The sequence below is a fragment of the Balaenoptera borealis genome (genome assembly GCF_965194805.1).
Source record: "Balaenoptera borealis genome assembly, chromosome: 12".
In the NCBI taxonomy this organism is placed as follows: domain Eukaryota; kingdom Metazoa; phylum Chordata; class Mammalia; order Artiodactyla; family Balaenopteridae; genus Balaenoptera; species Balaenoptera borealis.
Genome location: NC_138869.1, coordinates 91,700,506 through 91,719,574, shown reverse-complemented (window position 1 = coordinate 91,719,574; position 19,069 = coordinate 91,700,506). Strand labels below are relative to the sequence as shown.

Sequence of the window (19,069 nt, the reverse complement as noted above, 5' to 3'; positions counted from 1 at the left end):
TCACCACCAACAAATCAGAAGGATGTCCACAAGTTGATCACACACACCGTGACCCTCTCCCTCACCTTGCCTTTAAAGTGTCCATCAACAGATGAATGGATAAAGAAGATGTGGCATACATATATAATGGAATACTACTCAGCCATAAAAAAAGAATGAAATTTTATCATTTGCAGCAACATGGATGGACGTCGAGGATGTTATTGCTAAGTGAAATAAGTCAGACAGGGAAAGACAAATACTCTATGATATCTCTTATACGTGGAATCTAAAAACTACAACAAACTAGTGAATAGAACAAAAAAAGGAAGCAGACTCGCAGATGCAGAGAACAAAGTAGTGGTTACCACTGGGGAGAGGGAAGGGAGCAGGGGCAATGGAAGGGTAGGGGGAAAAAGGGGGTTAATATAGGATTATATGAAATGATGTGAGTGAAACTTTTGAAAATTATAAAGCTTTTAAAAACAAAAGCAAAAAAACCCTTCCCTGAATGCTCTCAGGGAGTTTGGGTTTTTGAGCATGACCTGACTATGTTCCTAGCTTAGCCCCACGTTGGATGCCCTGCAAAACGCTGTACTTTCCTTCACCACGACCTGACCCGGTGTCAGTAGATTGGCTTTGCTGGACCCAACTTTGGCTGGGTAACAGGAGTAGACTACAGTTAGTCTGTATCGGGGGTTGTTTTGTGTGCTGAAAGGACAAAGGGAGAGGACCTGGCAGGAGGGAAAGAGGACAGTTCTTCAGTGTAGAAATCCCCCTGGCTCTGGATTTGCATTGCACATAAGGCAAGGAAATTGCACTTATCAGTTACCTAGACAAAAAGAAGCTGAGTCTTACTGGGCCCAGCCATCTGGGGACAGCACTGAGGTATAAATTTTATCTTACAGGTCACAGCAAGAATGTGCAAACAACTCCAGAGTCGGCTATAAGAACCTTGACATATTTCTTTATATGCTTAAAATGAGAAAACTCCAGAATGATCACTGTAATCAGTGACTGTAGTACCTCTGTGTGCATGTCAATATTAAAAGAAAACAAACGGCAAACAAAATCAAGCAATATACTACTTAATTTCTCTTTCCTTTTTTGAAGTCTTGGTAGGTGGAGAATTACAAAGAGGCAAAACTATAAAGAATAAGCAATCTTATCACTGTATGAATTCAGAAAATCTGGAACAAGGCCTGGTGGCAATGACATCAGGAGAGAATATAATATTGGCTAAGTTATTACTTGGATGTAAGCATTATGTTGTTTAATGCATCCATCGTATAATTAGGTGTCATTAAAAATCTCGCGAGCAGACATTGATGATTGCAATATAATGAAGGAAGAGAGATAGTAGAGGGAAGATTACAGACTTTTGGAGGAAGTTGCTTTTTTGAATTTAATGAGGAATGTAATAAGGTATCTGAGGACATTGTATTCAGACTTTCCAGTTATATTCTTTCTTTAACCATGAGGGCCTGGAAGTTAGGTGAATTTGAATTATTATTATAAAAGGAGGAAAAAATTACAAAATTGGGTGCTTGGAAAATACCTATTTTACTTCCTTCTCCCCTACTTTCCTTTCACCCCAGTAAAAAAGGGATGAAGTTTTCCAAAAGTCCCACTTCCGAATGATGTAAAAATAGGGCTTTTTAGTAACCAAGAACCAACCTCCCACCCCCAAATAATGCAATTAATTTACCAAAACCTGTGACTTATTAAATTCTTTAAGGAGAAAACTTCCTATACTTTCCTATCTTCCTGTTTTCGGGAAAAGAAAATAATACATAATGCTTTGATCCATAATTAATTATGAGAGAATAGAATTCATTTTTGCTGATTTTGGGGAAAAGTGGATAATATTGATTTTGGGGAAAAGTGGACATAGGGTTTTTTCCTTTTCTTTCTTTTTATATAAGGGAATAAACTGGCAGAAATAAATGAACCACAAAATTGTCTGTGGACAAATCAGACCTCTGGAATCAATGAGATCTCTCCAAGTAGAACTTTCTCTGAGGCCAGGTTTAGGCTCTGGTTGCGGGGGCGGGGGTGGGGAAAGGAATGCTTGCAGGGCTTTAAAGATGGAAACTGTTTCCTCTGCATGGTAAAGCAGAAAAGGATTTACCCCACAAAATGTCCCCAGAGTCCTCACTAATAAGGTAAAGTCAGCTGAAAATCACTTTGCTCAGCATGGACCGTGACCTCTGAAAGGCTTATTGAAATTAATCAGTACATTTCTGTCTTATACCGTCTTTATGTTTCACACGGAAGCATGTTCATTAGGACCAAGTGAGGAAGAGATGGTTTCCCAGACCCAGGGTGCTGGCGGTCTGGGCAGGTGTCACTTCTTTACAAGGTGGGCTGACACAGGCCGAAAGCAGCTCATCTGAAAGGTTCTGTATGTTGCTGTCGCTGACGTACATGGCAAGTGGGGCTGACAAGCCTCTGTGTTATCTACTTTCTTCATTCTGGATTATTCTGCTCTGGAGTATTTCAGGCAGCATAAAAGACTGAATGACCACACTGCCAGGCAGAAATTAAAGGGAGCAGCCAGGAGAAATGTATCGTGTGCTGGACACTACACAAACCACCAGGAAAACAGTATATGCCTTTGGGGGGAGATCCCAGTGGTTCTTTCTAGCCCTGGTGTTTTCGTGGCTGACTTTGAGATTCCATCGTAAATGACCTTGTCCTTTTACTTCAGCCACGTCTTGTTTTTCTCATCTATTAGAGTGTCATCTGTTAAGAGGTTTGGGTTGTCTCTGGATTTATTCAGCCTTGCCATAGAAGTTTGTTCAGTGCTTTGGAGAAAGGAGATACTAAATAGAATTTGAGAAATTGGATTGTAAGGTGAATGACGGAAATGATGCATAAACTCTTGCCCTACAGCAAGATAGTCCTAGATTTTTCTCTCTCTTTTGACATTTAAGTAAAATACTTAAGATCATTTTGCATGTTTATGTGTAAGTTTTCCTTTAATTACTATATTTTTAAAATGTTTTCTGGCATCTATGGTTACACTTTCCTCCTCTTTTCTTCGTTGAATCAATAAATTTATAGTGAGGCTTTAAGTGTCTTCCTCTAATAAATTCATTCCAATTCTAAATCTATGGCCTTATTTGCTAGTTCTTAAGTTTTTGTGATTTTCTTGTGTAGTCTGGGTCTACTTCTTAAGGATGAGGTGGCAGACATAATGTTATGTGTTCACCAAATTTCATTTGATTTTCTTCTTCCTTGGGTACACGGCAAATCATACTTGCCAGGCCCTCTGAGTTATGTGGTGGCAGATGATGGATTCTGGCTAATGAAATGTGAAAGGAAGCAATACATGTCAGTTCTGGACTGAGGCTGTGAAAAGCCCTCGAAGGATTTTTTGGTCAGTTTCATCCCTGCCATGGAGAGTATGGAGGCCTCATGTTGCTATGGAATAGCCTCAAGATCAAAGCCACTTGGATCACTGGGTTGCTGTGTGGAGGGCACCTGCTGTGGAGAATGGCCTGGCCCCACTGCCAGACTTCGCATCTAATTTTTTAAACAGCTAAGATTACTGGGTTGTTCCTTACACAGCATAAGCCAAGTCTATTCTAGCTGATACAGAAAGGATGAAGTAGGAGTGCTTTCTACTCCCCTGTGAGCATCTCTTTTTCATCGCTGGTGATAATGTGGGCCATAAACAAGAGTCGTTTTTGAAAAAAACATTGTTTTTTTTAAACAATCATCAACTTTATTCAGATTTCACTAGTTTTACATGCACTGATTTGTGTGTGAATATGTTTGCTTCTATACAGTTTTATCACATGTATAGATTTGTGTGGCCACTGCCACAGTCAACATACAGAATTGTTCCATCACAAGGATCCCTCATGCCATCCTTCCATAGCCACAGTCCTCTTCCTCCCTCCCTGACTCCTTTCTAACCATAGGTAACCACTAATCTGTTCTTCATCTCTATTTTTTGTCATTTCAAGAGTGCTATGTTATGGAATCAGACAGTATGCGAACTTTCTAAAGTGCCATTTGTTTTTGTTAATTGAAGCATAGTTGATCTACAACACTATATTAGTTCCAGGTACACAACATAGTGATTTGATATTTCTATACATTACAAAAGATCCACAGTAAGTCTAGTTACCATCTATCACCATACAAAGATATTAAGATATTATTGACTATATTCTCCATGCTGTACATTTCATCCCTGTGACTCATTTGTTTTGTAACTGTGTAAACAACAGTCTTGAGCTGAGGATCCTAGTTTTATTGGATAGTAGGCTCCTAACTTGTTATTCAACCAAAGGGTAAAAGTGAGAAGAAGATATATATTGAAGACAAGGTGCCACAGTGGAATAAATAAGTACGTTGAAGTAAGATAGTCCTGGATAAGACTCCCAATCTGCCTCTTATTACCTCTATTTATTTGAGCTTTGTAATTTACCTTCGGAGTCTCAGTTACCTCATCATTAAAATGAGGATAATAATATCTGCTTTGGCGAGAATTGGCGAGAGGATGTATTGACATGTGCATCATTCATAACAAAACTCATTGGGTTTTGTTTTCACCATTAATAAGCTATGTGACCTCGAGAGAGATACTTGACCTTTGTGACCATGAGGGGTTTTTTTTTTTTAAACATTGTCTATGTTATCTTTATTGTATTTTTTGTCTTTATTTCATGTATGTTTTATTTATTCTTCTACTTTAAAATTTTTTTAACATCTTTATTGGAGTATAATTGCTTTACAATATTGTGTTAGTTTCTGCTGTATAACAAAGTGAATCAGCTATACGTATACATATATCCCCATATCCCCTCCCTCTTGCGTCTCCCTCCCACCCTCCCTATCCCACTCCTCTAGGTGGTCACAAAGCACCGAGCTGATCTCCCTGTCCTACGTGGCTACTTCCCACTAGCTATCTGTTTTACGTTTGGTAGTATATATATGTCGTTGCTACTCTCTCACTTCGTCCCAGCTTCCCCTTCCTCCCAGCCCCCATGTCCTCAAGTCCATTCTCTACGTCTGCATCTTTAGTCCCGTCCTGCCCCTAGGTTCATCAGAACCATTTTTTTTAGATTCCATATATATGTGCTAGCATACGGTATTTGTTTTTCTCTTTAGAAGCAGGAATTCCCCAGTGGTCCAGTGGTGAGGCTTCCACTGCAGGGGGCACGGGTTCGATCCCTGGTTGGGGAACTAAGATCCCTCAAGCCATGCATTGCTGCCAAAATAAATTAAAAAAAAAAAAAAATAGAAGCAATGTCTCCTTCCTCCTACTGGGGGGTTGTGGTAAAGATTAAGGAGAATGTATGCATTCTGTGTTGGCTGGCACATGCTAAATTCTCAATAAATGCTAAATTCCTACCATGACTTGATGAGCAGACTCATTGGGATTTACTCTACATAGTGGTATCTCCAAGGGCTTAATCTCTTGATTAAGGGCATGATGAGTTTCCCTTACCCAAGGCTCCATATAGAGCCAAACAGTTTCCTTTTGCTGCTCAGTGTGGTGGTGCAAATTAATAAAATGACACTATGTTGTGCTTCAGCCCTATCATGCAGTGTTTTTATAGACAGCTCTTAACGTCCATTTTGGATTCTGCATGGAGAGAAATAGGCTTCAAGTATGTTCTCATCCTAGGATTATAATGTCATAGAGATAAAACCTAGTTTGGGTTTTCTTGGAATTTTCAAGGAAACTTACACACCATCTACATCTGTACTTTCACTAGTTAGTTTTTCAAATCATCCTAATCTATTTTTACTAAAAAACACACAGTGGAAGTATAAGATAGAGAATTTGTTCTCCTGCATCTTCTGCCAGCCTTTCCATTCTTGATTCGTTCCTTGTTTTTGATAGGCAAGTTCTTTTGAGAAGATTTGAGAAGTGGAAGCACAAATATCAAGCTAGCATCTTGCATACATTATCTTGCAGTAATTCACAGTACAATAAACAGCTGTTAATGATGAGTCTCAAAGCAGAGATACTGGTTTTACGATTTGCTCTATACAACTAATTAAGAAAGAAATCTTTATTGCCTCTTCTATCCATACAGCCCCTTCACATTTATGTCTTTTAGAATTCTTTTCTTCAAATTTTATGAGTGATATTGGCCCACATTGGCTCGTGTTCCAGATGGATTAAGATGTAACTGGAATCTCTTAAATCTCCACAACCACCTTTTTTGCCCGCTTCCTACACTTTAGGCCTTCCACTTCTCAGGAGCTCCAACACCCTCTGGCTGTCCTGGTTGACCTGCCAGCAATCTGTTAAAGGAAATAGTTTTCAGTTTGTAATGACTTTATTATTTTTTAAATTTTATGTAGTGACTTTATTATGCACTAAATAACTGCATGAATTTGAGCAAGTCACTCACCTCTTGGTGTATTTCCTCATCTGTAAAATAATGACATTTGACTAGATGACATATTATAAAATCATTCAAGGGTGAGAATTCTATGGCTAACCAGAAATCATGTCAGGAGTATTAGGGCTTTCATAGAAGACTGGAAGGAGGTGATGCTGAATTTAACCAAATAATTAATTTCTAGTGGTAGACTGTATCATAATCGTCTACAAATGTTTTTGAATACATCCCATATGCATGGCACTGTGCATTAGGGTGGAACACACACACAGAAAATTGCAGCAGACATTGTTCCTGCCCTGAAGGAGTTTTCAATTCAGTAGTGGAGACATGTATATGAGTAACATTACATCATAGGATTAAATTAAATTAACTAATGTCATAATGGAGTCACAATCAGCACAATGGCTGGTTTATGTCCATTTTAGTTAGCTAGAGTTTGGTAGATACTTACAGCTGCTTACTGCATCAAAAACAGGATCATTTTTGGAAGTAAAACAATACCTGAAATAGTTGCCAGAAGTCTATTTAGAGATTTGAGGTCTACTTGTTTATTGCAAAGAGAATATTTTATGTGTTCTCTAGAAACACTTTAAAATCCAACACATTCTCCATTTTGAATTTCCAGGAAGCAAAAGAGATTCACTCAAGATAAAAGGAGGTAATTTAGTGGCTTAAAACAACCATGTTAGTTTGCTTACAGTTGTGTGTGGGTCACGGATTTAAGAAGGACTCAGCTGGGCAAGTCATCTTTTATCCACATGAGATCACGTGGGTTTGGAGGACCTGTTTCCACAATGCTTATTCATGAAGTATCACATCTGACATCTCCTTGTTGTTTGATTTATCTTTCTCCACATGGTGTCTCATTTTCTAAGGTCTCTCCATGTAGTTTGAGCTCCTCATGGCAAGGTGGTCTCGAGTAGTTTCACTTTTTATCTGGTGGCTGGATTCTAAGAGGGCAGGACAGAAGTATCATTCTCCTAAAGGTTAGGCCCAGGAACTGGTTTAACCTGACTTCTATCTTACTTCATTGGTCAAAGCTGTCATAGGGAACACTCCTCTTCATGGGAAGAGTATCAAAGAATTGAGGTCATCTTTAATATGCCACACACTCTTTGGAGCATGTGGTCTAATATGAAATCATAATTCCTTGATTTTTCATTTGCTCATTTTTTTTATGAGAAGGAAAAAATAAATGGTTAATCCAACCAACTTTCTTAACAGTATTTAACTGGCATTTTGAATGAGACGATTCTTTGTGTGGGTGTATGCTAAAAGTCATAGGATATTTAGTATACAGCACCCACTAAATGCCATTGGTGCCTTACCCCCATCATTGGACAATAAAAACACAATCCACAACATTTCAGAACTCTCCGTGGTGGCAAAGATAGTACTTCTCCCAGATGAAAGCCATAGACCTGATATCTTAAGATGCTAGATTTCCTAGAGAGGTGATGATCAGGTTACTCTGTGGGCTGTATTGATGTAGATAGTAATAAAATGACTAGTTTCTGTTCTGTTCCAATCCATACAATTCAAAGTTCTTACTGAGTACCTAGATCCTCTGTGTTTCTATCAATGGAAGTTGTTGTAGAGCTGTAGGAACATATAATATGCACCCTGCCCTCAAGAAGGATCTAACATTATTGGAGACATATTAGTCAATCTTCAGTGAAAAATACTTCATGCCACTTACAATAAGAAAAGGCATTTATTATGGGATATTCGGAAATGTAGAAAACTAAAGAACACACACACACACACACACCTTGGATCACACAATTCAGATGTACCACTGTTGACATTTTGATGGGTCTCATTCCAATTATTAATATGTGTATCTGTATGGAAGGAATTTATATATACGTATACATACAATAGATAATATCTAGTACTTTGTAATACTTCATAATAGAGATATGGTATTATATATAGTACTTTCTGTAATATGCTTTGATAACTCTTACCACTGAAAAGCACTAGAGTTAATTTTTAATATAAGACTTTACTTAAATGAAGTGTTAAACAGAATCAAAGGGTAAAGAAGTGTGTATGGCGATGCTGACCAGAGTTAGTGAGGAAGACTTCAAGCTTCATCAGGAGCTTGAAGAATGAGTAAAGTTAGGATTAGCAGGGTCCTAATCAATAATTTCATGATAAGAATGGGCATAGTATAATTAGAAGACAGTCTAGTTTTTATCTCTGTTATTTTTTCCTAACTTTGGTAAATACGATAATGTCTTACTAAGTTTTACCGAGTTTTGAGTTTGAAAATGGTAATGCATTCAAGAGATATGGGGAAACAGGGAGCAGGCGTTGCTTTTTAAAATGCTCTCTCAAAGATGTCATTAAAATCTGCATAGCAGTCTAAATAAACGCACAGGTGGAGTCAGTGACAGCTGTGATATATTGGTCCTACATGAAATGGTAGGGTGGGAGTTTCAGAAGTTGGTGAGTGAGGAAATAATAAAAGATACCCTCTAAATAACACTTATTATTCACAGTGAGTTCAACTCCAGAATTTCTGTTTCTTTCCCAAAGTGAAAGGAAGGAAACAAAGCCTTCTCTTATTATTTTCAGTTTACTGCTATAGTGATAAAGAAGATAAGATAGTTATTACCAACTACCTTGACAGTAAATATTATATTCTAAACAATAATGCATTTACTAATATTACCCATGGTACCAGTAACTGAAATTACTAGTGTACTAATAAAATAAAAATAATGCAAATGAATGTAAGTTGCATGAGGCCAGAAACTTTATTTTGTTCTCTCTCCTAACCACTCAACAGTTACTAGCATATTGTAATGTTGAATGAAAGATTCCACATTAAGAAGAATGTACTCCCTTATGAAAAATGGGAGAAGAAATAAATGGCATAAGCAAAAACAAGGAATTACTTTATAGCATATGTAAAGTTTTGCCTATCGAAACTGGCTAGTAAAATGCTGTTTTTATACTATGACACCTTGGTTGAGTATAACCTACCCAGCGGCAAATCCAGAAAATCTTTGTGTAAGCAAAACAACCTTGAGATTCTTGCCTACATCTATGGTTAATCTAGTTATAACTTATTTAAGACAATGTATTCAAAGTGACTAAAAGATTATTTTGTAAAAATTTGAGTGACTGTTATTAAAATTCATGCAATTATACAAAGTAGAAAGCCAGAATATGGTAGATAGAGAAACAACACATTATTTTAAACACCACTTAGTCTAGGGTAAATTAGATAATAAGCACTACATAAATACTTGTTATTGAATGAACAAATGGTTTGTTTGTATTATATCATAATGAAGATGAGTCAGTAGGGGAAAAAAAAGACTACTAAAGGTGGTTTCTGAAAGAAATAAGCATAAGCACTATTTACAATAGCCAGGACATGGAAGCAACCTAAGTGTCCACTAACAGATGAATGGATAAAGAAGATGTGGCACATATATGCAATGGAATATTACTCGGCCATAAAAAGAAACGAAATTGAGTTATTTGTAGTGAGGTGGATGGACCTAGAGTCTGTCATACAGAGTGAAGTAAGTCAGAAAGAGAAAAACAAATACCATATGCTAACACATATATATGGAATCTAAAAAAAAAACAAAAAAAGAAACTGCTTCTGATGAACCTAGGGGCAGGACAGAAGTAAAGACACAGAGGTAGAGAATGGACTTGAGGACACGGGGAGGGGGAAGGGGGAGCTGGGCGAAATAAAAGAGTAGCACTGACATATATACACTACCAAATGTAAAATAGATAGCTAGTGGGAAGCAGCTGCATAGCACGGGGAGATCAGCTTGGTGCTTTGTGACCACCTAGAGGGGTGGGATAGGGAGGGAGGCGCAAGAGGGAGGGGATATGGGGATATATGTATACGTATAACTGATTCACTTTGTTATATAGCAGAAACTAACACAACATTGTAAAGCAATTATACTCCAATAAAGATGTTAAAAAAAGAAAAGAAATAAGCATATTAAAAGAATAATTTTAGTTCATACTTATAAACTTTTTATTAAAACATAACCATTGCAAAATAACCAGGATAGACTCATAATGATAAATGGACCAACAAATCCTGGTCAAATGAAAAGAATTTTTCTGAGTTAATTGGTAATTCTAATGCCTCACTTGATAAAGTCAATATCGTAAGTAACGTTGTTATTCTACACAGTAGTAACCATAAGTAGAGTCACTATTTTAGGGACAACAGTGGTTAAATTTTAGTGGTCAAGAGAATCACTTGAGAAAGTTGTTAAAAGTCTGATTTCTGGCTCTCAACACTAAATGATCCTTATTCAGCAAGTCTGGGGTCAGATTCCTGAATCTGCATTTGTAACCTGCATTTCAGGTGATTGCTGGGTAGGTGATCTGCAGTCTACATCTTGAAAAACAGTTCTTGGAATGTTTGCTGCTTTGTCCCTGCTCAGAAGATTCAAACTGTAAGTAATTAATGGACCCAAGATACTGTTATTTTGGGGGGACTTTTTTGTTGTAATTTCTGGGCATTCTTTTGGGGCTTGCCTTCCAACTAGATTAAATTCCCCTAAAATCTGCTTTGCCTTGTTAAAATAACTACCCTCACTCACTCAGGACTTACGTTCACAGGTAAGACTGGTCTGAAAATTCCTTTCTTGTGTACTCTTTACTGGGTTTTAATAACCATGTTATATATGTCTTCCCTTTCTGTGCTATGGAGGCCGTTAAGTTGCATTAGAATCAACTGCTTTTAAAAGTTTGTAAAATCCGCCTATGAAACCATGTGGACCTGGTGATTTTGATAAAGGGGGAGACTAGATCTTTGAGCAATTCCTCTGTTTTTCTTTTATTTGTATTTGAACTGTTTGGCTATTTTATCACTTCTAGAGTAAATTTTACATTTTTGAAAACTGTAGGTTTCATTCGTGTTTTCAAATTTTTTTGTTTGTGCAGGATTTAGTAAGCTAGTTTCATATGCTTCTTTGAATTTTACCCATTTTATGAATATTCCTCTCTGTTCCTTTTTTTTGTGTATTTTTTTCATATCTCACTCTTTTCCCTTCAATTAGCTTATAGGTGAGTCATGGAGAAAATGACAGCAAGTAATTTAAACAGAATAATTTTTTAAATTAGAAAAATAATTTAAAATGAGTTTCAAAAAAATTTTAAAAAATAGAGTTTCCTCGAAGATGGGAAAAGTGTATACAGATACACATATGAATCTGTCATTTTCCATTCTAGTTAATCTTGTAGTGTCCTTGGCAAATGGGGCCTGTTCTAATGCATTTATACTTATATAGATATATAAATAAAAGAATGTGGTTCTATTTTACTAATGATGTATGCTGATTAAAAACTATTTCATTTTAATTTTTTACACTGATGTGTTAATGTTGATTATGTTTGGAGTATCTGTTAATCTATATGCAGGCATACCTCCAAGATATTGCAGGTTTGGTTCTAGACAACTGCAATAAAATAAATACCGAAATAAAGCCGAAATAACCATTGCAAAATAACCAGGTTTCCTAGTACGTATAAAAGTTTCCTAGTACGTATAAAAGTTAAGTTTACATTATATTGTAGTCTGCTAAATGTGCAATAGCATTATGCTAAAAAACCAATATACATGCCGTAATTAAAAAGATTTTATTGCTAAAAAATGCGACCCATCATCTGAGCCTTCAGTGAATCATAGTAGTGACATCAAAGATCACCAATCACAAATCACCATAACAAATAAAATAATAATGGAAACGTTGGAAATATTGTGAGAATTACCAAACTGTGACACAGAGACACAAGGCGAGCAAATGCTGTTGGAAAAGTGGTGCTGATAGACTTGCTCGGGCAGGTCTGCCACAAACCTTCGATTTGTAAAAAAAAAATGCAATATCTGCAAAGCGCAATAAAATGAAGCACAGTAAAGCGAGGTATGCCTGTATCTATCCATAAATTTAACTGGATTAAACTTTTTTCAAATGGTAAGAATGCTTACAGATTTGTAAAATTCTCCTAAGCATAAGCTAGGGTTGAGAACAGGAAATATGGCAGAATGAGGTTAATAGAATAGCAATGAGTTGTGTTCTGTGCATGTTAGTGTCGGATGGTCATTTGTGCTCACTAAACCCTCCCTAAATCTTAAATGTGACTGTTATTAGTCATCATTTTGTTGACTGGTCTAAAAAGAAGGAGAAATAATATAATATTAAGTGTCTTAATTATACTGGGTAATATTAATCACATTTCACTTATTTCATTCTAATAAGTATAGTTCTGTTAGTCTTATGGTACAAATTTGAAGAAAAAAGATACTTAAACTTGGTCTTTTTTTGTGTGTAAAAGTAAAATTCCCTTTTTTTTTTGCAAAGCTCATTTGTAGCACTAGGGAGGTTATTTCCTATCTGTAGGTCAGAGATGGATTGAATGCAGAATTCTAATAACTTTTTCAACACATGTTGACCCCTGTAGTCTTTTCTTTCCCTTGGTGTGTGTGGGGTAGGGTGACGGCTCTAGTTAATGTGCAGAATTGCTATGAAGATGCCCTCTGTCATGATAGGTGCCAGGTGCACTGCTAGCGCTCACTAACTAATGGATAATGATAGGATATATTCACACCTTGGAAATGAGGTGGTGAATTTTTTGAATTTTCTGATAGAGTTCAGCACAATGAGAATCCCCACGGAGGTACACGGAGTGAGGATCTGTCCCAGCGATAGCAGGTGATGACAGCGGACTCTGTTTCAATATGTTTTGGACAGGAAATCACAGCTTTGGTCTGCTGAAGCTGGCGAGTTCTCATCATTTATATACCAGTGGTGTTATAGACTTGCAGAATCTGTCATTCCGAAAGGATTCTGGAAGCCAGAGAGTGACTCTTACCTCAGATGACATTGGCGTCCCCTGGCATTGAAAATTAAATGTATGAAGTGAGAACTTCTCTAAAAACAATAAAACAAACACAATTATGAGAGCAAATGAGAAAGTGGTGGTGTTTGTCAAGTTGAGACTGGAAAGGAAGAGCTTTTGATCTCATTTATAGCAACTCAAATTACTACACAAAGTAAAGAGAGACAATGTTTGGAGTGAAATTAATCCTATTTAGATTCTTTAATAACTTCAGATTCTTTTTAAAAATTGGTTACTAGACAGTGGGAGTTGGATGCCAGACTGGTATCTAAACGCCATTGGTCCCCTGCAAAAAAAGTGGAATTATAAGTATATTCGTACTCCAGTGGGAATCTGTATTGGAAGGCTTTATTAAAAGTGACCCTGATTTAGTTGTTTTGAATTTCTCCATGAAGACTACGAAGTCTGTTACTATTCAGTGGGCCTCATCCAATATTAAGTGTGAAAAGTGGAGGTTACTCCATCAGTTTGGGGGTTTATGTTTTCCCACTTGTACAGCCCCAAGGGCAGCTCATTTCCAGGGAGTGAGGTGAGGACAGATGGGACCAGTCTACCTGCCCAGTGCCTCGCAGAGTCATCTTGCTTAGGTCAGAGAACCATGGCAACTAAACACTTCCTGTGCTCACTGAGTCACCGCCTGTCTGTGCAGTCCTGGCCAGTTCCTGAGGTCCTGTCTGACCTAAAGTTCTGTTCTCTATGTGTTAAGAAAAAGGACAGGGTCAGCAGAGTATACACTCCAGGTCATGCTGACCTGCGACCCTAAGATATGGACATTGGACTGTTTAAAAATAATGATTTCCCTTCTAATCTTTTCCTTGTATATATATTCCTCTTTTCTAATTTGCCCCAGTTCCTTTCACTGTTCTGAAAACAGTTGCTTTCCTATACCCCTTGTTGGGGTAAGCCTAGCTTTCACAAGCCATATTTCTCTGTTTTAGAGATTGCACAGCACTCTTTGAAAATGTTTTCAGGTATTTTTGGTTGGTTTAATTATTTTGCCAGCAAGATTTCAGCCCCTAAATAGATTTTGTGTAGCCTTATGAAAATGCTGTTTTACTACCCTGTTGCAAGGCTGTGAGTTTATCACAGTCCTAAATATTTAGATAAACCCTGAAAATGTAGTCAAGCCAAGGGTGGTGTGTCTTAATGACAACATTGATTCAGTTATTCAGCTTCAATTTCCTTCCTCTAGGATGTGAGTAGATTTTTAAAAATTTAAGTTGGTTGATTTCTGGTCCTCTGAAGACAGCGTCTGTGATTAAACTTCATCCTTCCTTTCCCAGATCCAGTTTCTACTCTAAGTTGTTCCTGGTGAGTGACAGCAAGTTCATAGCCTCAGTTAGATTTTTACTTCTTTCATTTCTCAAAGCTGCCTTATCTTTTCTTTCTGTGTGTCTTAAGATTTTCTTTGGGCATGCGTTTGAGAGCTTTAAGGGTTTTGTCTTAAGATCCCTGGATTGGAGTCTTTAAGTTCCCACCGAGGGTCACCCAGCAGTCAGCAGGCCTCTCCACACTGCCCCATCAGCAGGATCACTTAGAGCAGAAGCAGGCCCACCCTTTCCCTGGAAGGACCACCCGTTTCCCCAGAAGGACCACCGAGACGGTTTACACAAGTGTGTGTGCTGAGAGAGGCCCCTATTGGCCTGCACCTCCAGAGTTTACTTTTCAGGCTTAGAAAAGCCCACAGACATTCCACACTGTATTACCCATTTGCAAAATACTAGACGGAAAATGCAGAAATGAATCAAGTTTGTAAATTAACGGAGGATGAGCTCCTGTGACTATGTCATCCTCTTCCTTATGAGTTTTCAGATGTTTAGCCCGTGGGATTTGCAGCAGAATCTCATAAGAGCAGGAGTCTTAAGCCTTTAGGTTTGTCAGTGCAAGTGAGTTAAGGGGCTTTTCTGAACAAGAGTGCTAAAATTTCAAACAATTCCTTTGTTTTTGACCTAATGATAAATGTGAAAGAGGAAAAACCGTTTTGTTTGCTTCCTCAATTCTAAACAGTTTACCTATGGATGTATATGTCCAGAGTCCATATAGGTGATGGTCTTGGGACCAAAGGAGGAGATGAATCTGAGCTCCCAGAGCTCGGAGACAAAGAACTGGAGGGACTGAGCTTTGAGATGTGGTCACCCTGACGACCATTGCTTGAGCCAAGCACTTGTCATTGTGTGTCTGGGTACAAAAGAACCAGCAAAACAAAACGTGCATTCAGCCACATGGCCTCTGCAGAACCTCTGTTAAGACTGTGGGATCCTTCCTTTCATTTGACATGGGCCTCAGGTGGTCATAAACATGTGCTAGTCAGAGAACAGATGTTTTGAGACAAGGTAACCTGAATGTCACCCAGCTGTGATGGTTTTAGGTGTGGTACAACCTGGATTTCCTACAGTGAGCTTTCTTAGGAGCCAGGTTTGGTATATGCTTAGAAACAGAGGAGAGAGGAGAGGAACTCCCCAACACAAGAATTCAGATGACTGCTCCAGCAAGAAGCTCCTTTCCAGAAAAATGAGGGAAGCTGCAGCAAAATGCTGAAAGGATTCAGTGATCATTGGCGCATCACTTCAGGCAATTGAGACAAAGAAATAGGTGGGAAAATGCCTCATAATCTCCCTAATAACTTGGATCTCTGGTTTTCTGTGAGAAGGCTATTTTAACAGGGACTTGTGCTGTTGAGAGAGAAGTACAGTTAGTGTAAATGCTGAGGTCATAAACATTACATATTAGGGAAAAATCCAACCAGACAAGTTATTTTTAGGCCCTTACATTTACACTTAATTTGAATTATTTTATTTTTCTCCTTTCAATATTGACCACATTAGTCTAGAGAGAAACACTCTAGTTGTTGCTGGTTTCTGGTTTCTCTCGTTGTTTTTTGGCCTACCACTTGATCATTTGAATATTTTGAGGAATATAAACCATTTCCCATCTCCTAGGTTAAGAATTAAAGATTTAGAATGTAGGCAAACCAAAAAACTATAGCTGAGAAAAGCTGCTATGTCTCCTTGGAAGGAACGTTGTCCTTTTTCTCTTTTTGTTTCTTTCTCTGTAGTTAGTCTTTGTCCGAAGTTTTAACATTTATTGTCCACATGGTTATAATGTCTTTGGGGGCACCAAAATCATGAGACCTGTCTTATTTTCAGACTCTCACAGCAAGATTATTTCTTAGAATGCATTTCTCAAAACATATATCACAGGCAGTAATTTGTACTTGTTTCAACTGGGAGTTTTGTGGCAGTGGTTGCTGTCAGTGGGACAGCGTTCGTTGGTAGGTTGGTTCAGCATCGTATTGATTAGTTCTTCCTTCCATACTCCAAGGACGCTGGTTTTCCTTTGCAGACTATATTTTGAGTGAGGGTTAAACTTTGAGTGTTAAATCTCTTGTAGACCTCTCCTTTGTATGGTTGAAGGGAATTTTCAACTTACCCAGCATTCTTGTATATAACAAAATTACATTTTGTGTTCCCAAATGCTTTGTACCATTGGCATTGTTTATTTTGGTTTGGGAGTCCTAGGGACCTCTAGATCTAGCTGCTTCTCCTAGAAGCTGTGCAGTAGGTTTCCAGAATGCCTATTGAATTGAACAAAGATTTGCATTCATCACAGAGTTTATAATTTAAGAGGTTGTCGTGATCTTCTTTTTCCAGATACACTATTACAGTCAGAAAAATCTCCCATATGAGTGTTTGTGCCTCTCCCCTTGCCATCACCTTACAATGGGACGGTCCCTTGGCCCACTGAATTAGAAACCATTAAGATTAAAAAAAAAAAAAAGTCGTCCAGCCACGTCTGGCTAGCAGAGACAGTGGAAATAGCATGTCATTTTTAAGTTAAAGTGCCGTACTTTTTGTAATGTTTCATTTTAAAATGTGGAAAAGGATGTCATTTGGCTGTCAAAGATAACATTTCTGACACTTTTGCATTTCTACATTTGAGATTTTAAGTTTTGGTTATGACGTTGACAGAGTATCTTAGAGCATTAATACAGGATTTATAAAAGTAAAAGTTATTTCCTTTACTGTATATATTTAGGATTTTTGCTGCTAGGTGTCCTAAACTCATAAAAGAGTTTCTGTAATCTAAATCACCAAACTTACTTCAGTTTTATCTATTCTTTGAAATACACTGCATTAAATATGGTGAGATGGTGGGAAACGTTTACTTTATGTAGCACTGCAGTGCATAAATCACCACATCCAAATCACCACTGCATAAACCACCGCATCCATATCCCCTCGCATCCCCTCCTCACCCTGGAAAAGTCACTGACAAGACACTTCAGATGGTATGGGCTCTACAAACATGAAGATTGTATAACATGATGCAGCATTATTGACCTGTTCCACTGCCCCATCCCACTCCTGAGAACCCCTCCTTACCCTGCCCCGCAGGTATGGCTCCCTGGAAGGGGGACCACTGGCCTTGGTTTGCCTGGACCTCTCCCAATTTTAGTACCCAAAGTCTCATGTCCCGGGAAACTCCTTAGTCCCAGGCAACCAGGACAACTGGTCACCCTACTCTGCAGCCATGTTCTGGATCATGAGCCTCCCCTAGGGCCATGACTGACACAGTCCATGGTCTATGTTTTTGTCAGATTGGACCAGTCACCTTCTCTGTCCTTGGGATTCTGAATGCTGAACTGAGAGAAACACACTGAGACTAGGAGTTGTTTGCAGCATTAATATTAAATGCAGTCCTTTAGAGCAGTGCCACATCGATTGCACATTAAAATCACCTGGGACACTTAAAACATGCAGCTGAGCAGGCCTTGGCTCCCAAAACTGATTTAATTGGTTTGAGATGGGGCCTGCATAGGGTACTTTAAAGCAGTCTTATCTGATGGTTCTAAGATGTAGCCAGAGTCCCCAGTCCACTGCTCTTAAAAAAAGATTTACAAACTCCCCAAACTTCCAGTATCGAGACTTCTGGAAGTGCCTTGTTTTCTGCTATTTCTGAAGCCTGCTTATTCAACAGTTTCTTGGATTCCATAAGATACTCCAGTATCTTTCTAGTAAATCAGTTAAAAAAAAAATCTACCTCGAATTGTTTCCTATTTTTTACAACAAAAGGAAACATAAATATTATACAAACAAAGTCAAGTTTTTCTAAGTTTTCTACTTTGGGTAAAGCAGTTGGAGAAATAGATCAAAGCAGGGTACAGTAACGAAGCAAAGACTTGTGCTAAGGACCCAAAGAATAACAGTCTTATAGCTAAGGCCAAAGCCTCAGCATAGCATATATTAAACATTCAAGCATTATGAATTGAATGAACGAATCAGTGAATTCCACAGCCCCATACTATGGAATATGGATCAAAACCCATATGATCATTTAGAATTAAGTTCTAGGAAAAATTGTCACCTTAGATAAAATGAAAAGAATATTAGTTTAAAAATAAAATATTAGAACAGTTGTAGCACTCTGTTTTCTGTTATTTTGCCTCCTTTGACAGGAAACTTAGAACCAAAATTATGCTTAATTAGTAAGCATATTTTCCTAAGTTTAAAGCATTTTTATTTTTCTGTTCCTTTCCAAAGTTTATATTTTATAAAGTTTAATTTTTCTTTTTATTCAAATTGTTTTATTTCATGAGTCTCACATATTAAGCTATTTTTAAAGTTTCTTTTGAATTAAAATGTTACAGACTAAGAAGAAGAAAAAATACAAGAATGAAGTGTTCATAAGATGAAAGCCACTATTAATACTCATAGGACATGGCTTGTGGAAATTAAAGATCTTCTTTTAAATTACGAATGCTGATAAATAAGTGCTATGATAATAAATTTGGGAAAAAAATATCAGGATGTAGACTAGGAAAT

The 19,069-nt window shown here is 37.7% G+C and overlaps 1 protein-coding gene and 1 long non-coding RNA gene across 3 annotated transcripts in view; one reads left to right on the top strand and one right to left on the bottom strand.

Moving 5' to 3' along the window:
- HDGFL1 (HDGF like 1) overlaps positions 1–19,069 on the top strand; it is a 740,887-nt gene that overhangs the window by 580,924 nt on the left and 140,894 nt on the right. For both annotated transcript variants that reach the window (XM_082346425.1, XM_082346427.1), the window contains one exon: positions 10,711–10,801. The gene's annotated coding sequence lies outside the window, so the exon portion shown is untranslated. The remainder of the gene's footprint in view (positions 1–10,710; positions 10,802–19,069) is intronic.
- Positions 1–19,069, bottom strand: part of LOC309607661 — a 345,875-nt gene that overhangs the window by 187,175 nt on the left and 139,631 nt on the right. The window lies entirely within an intron of this gene.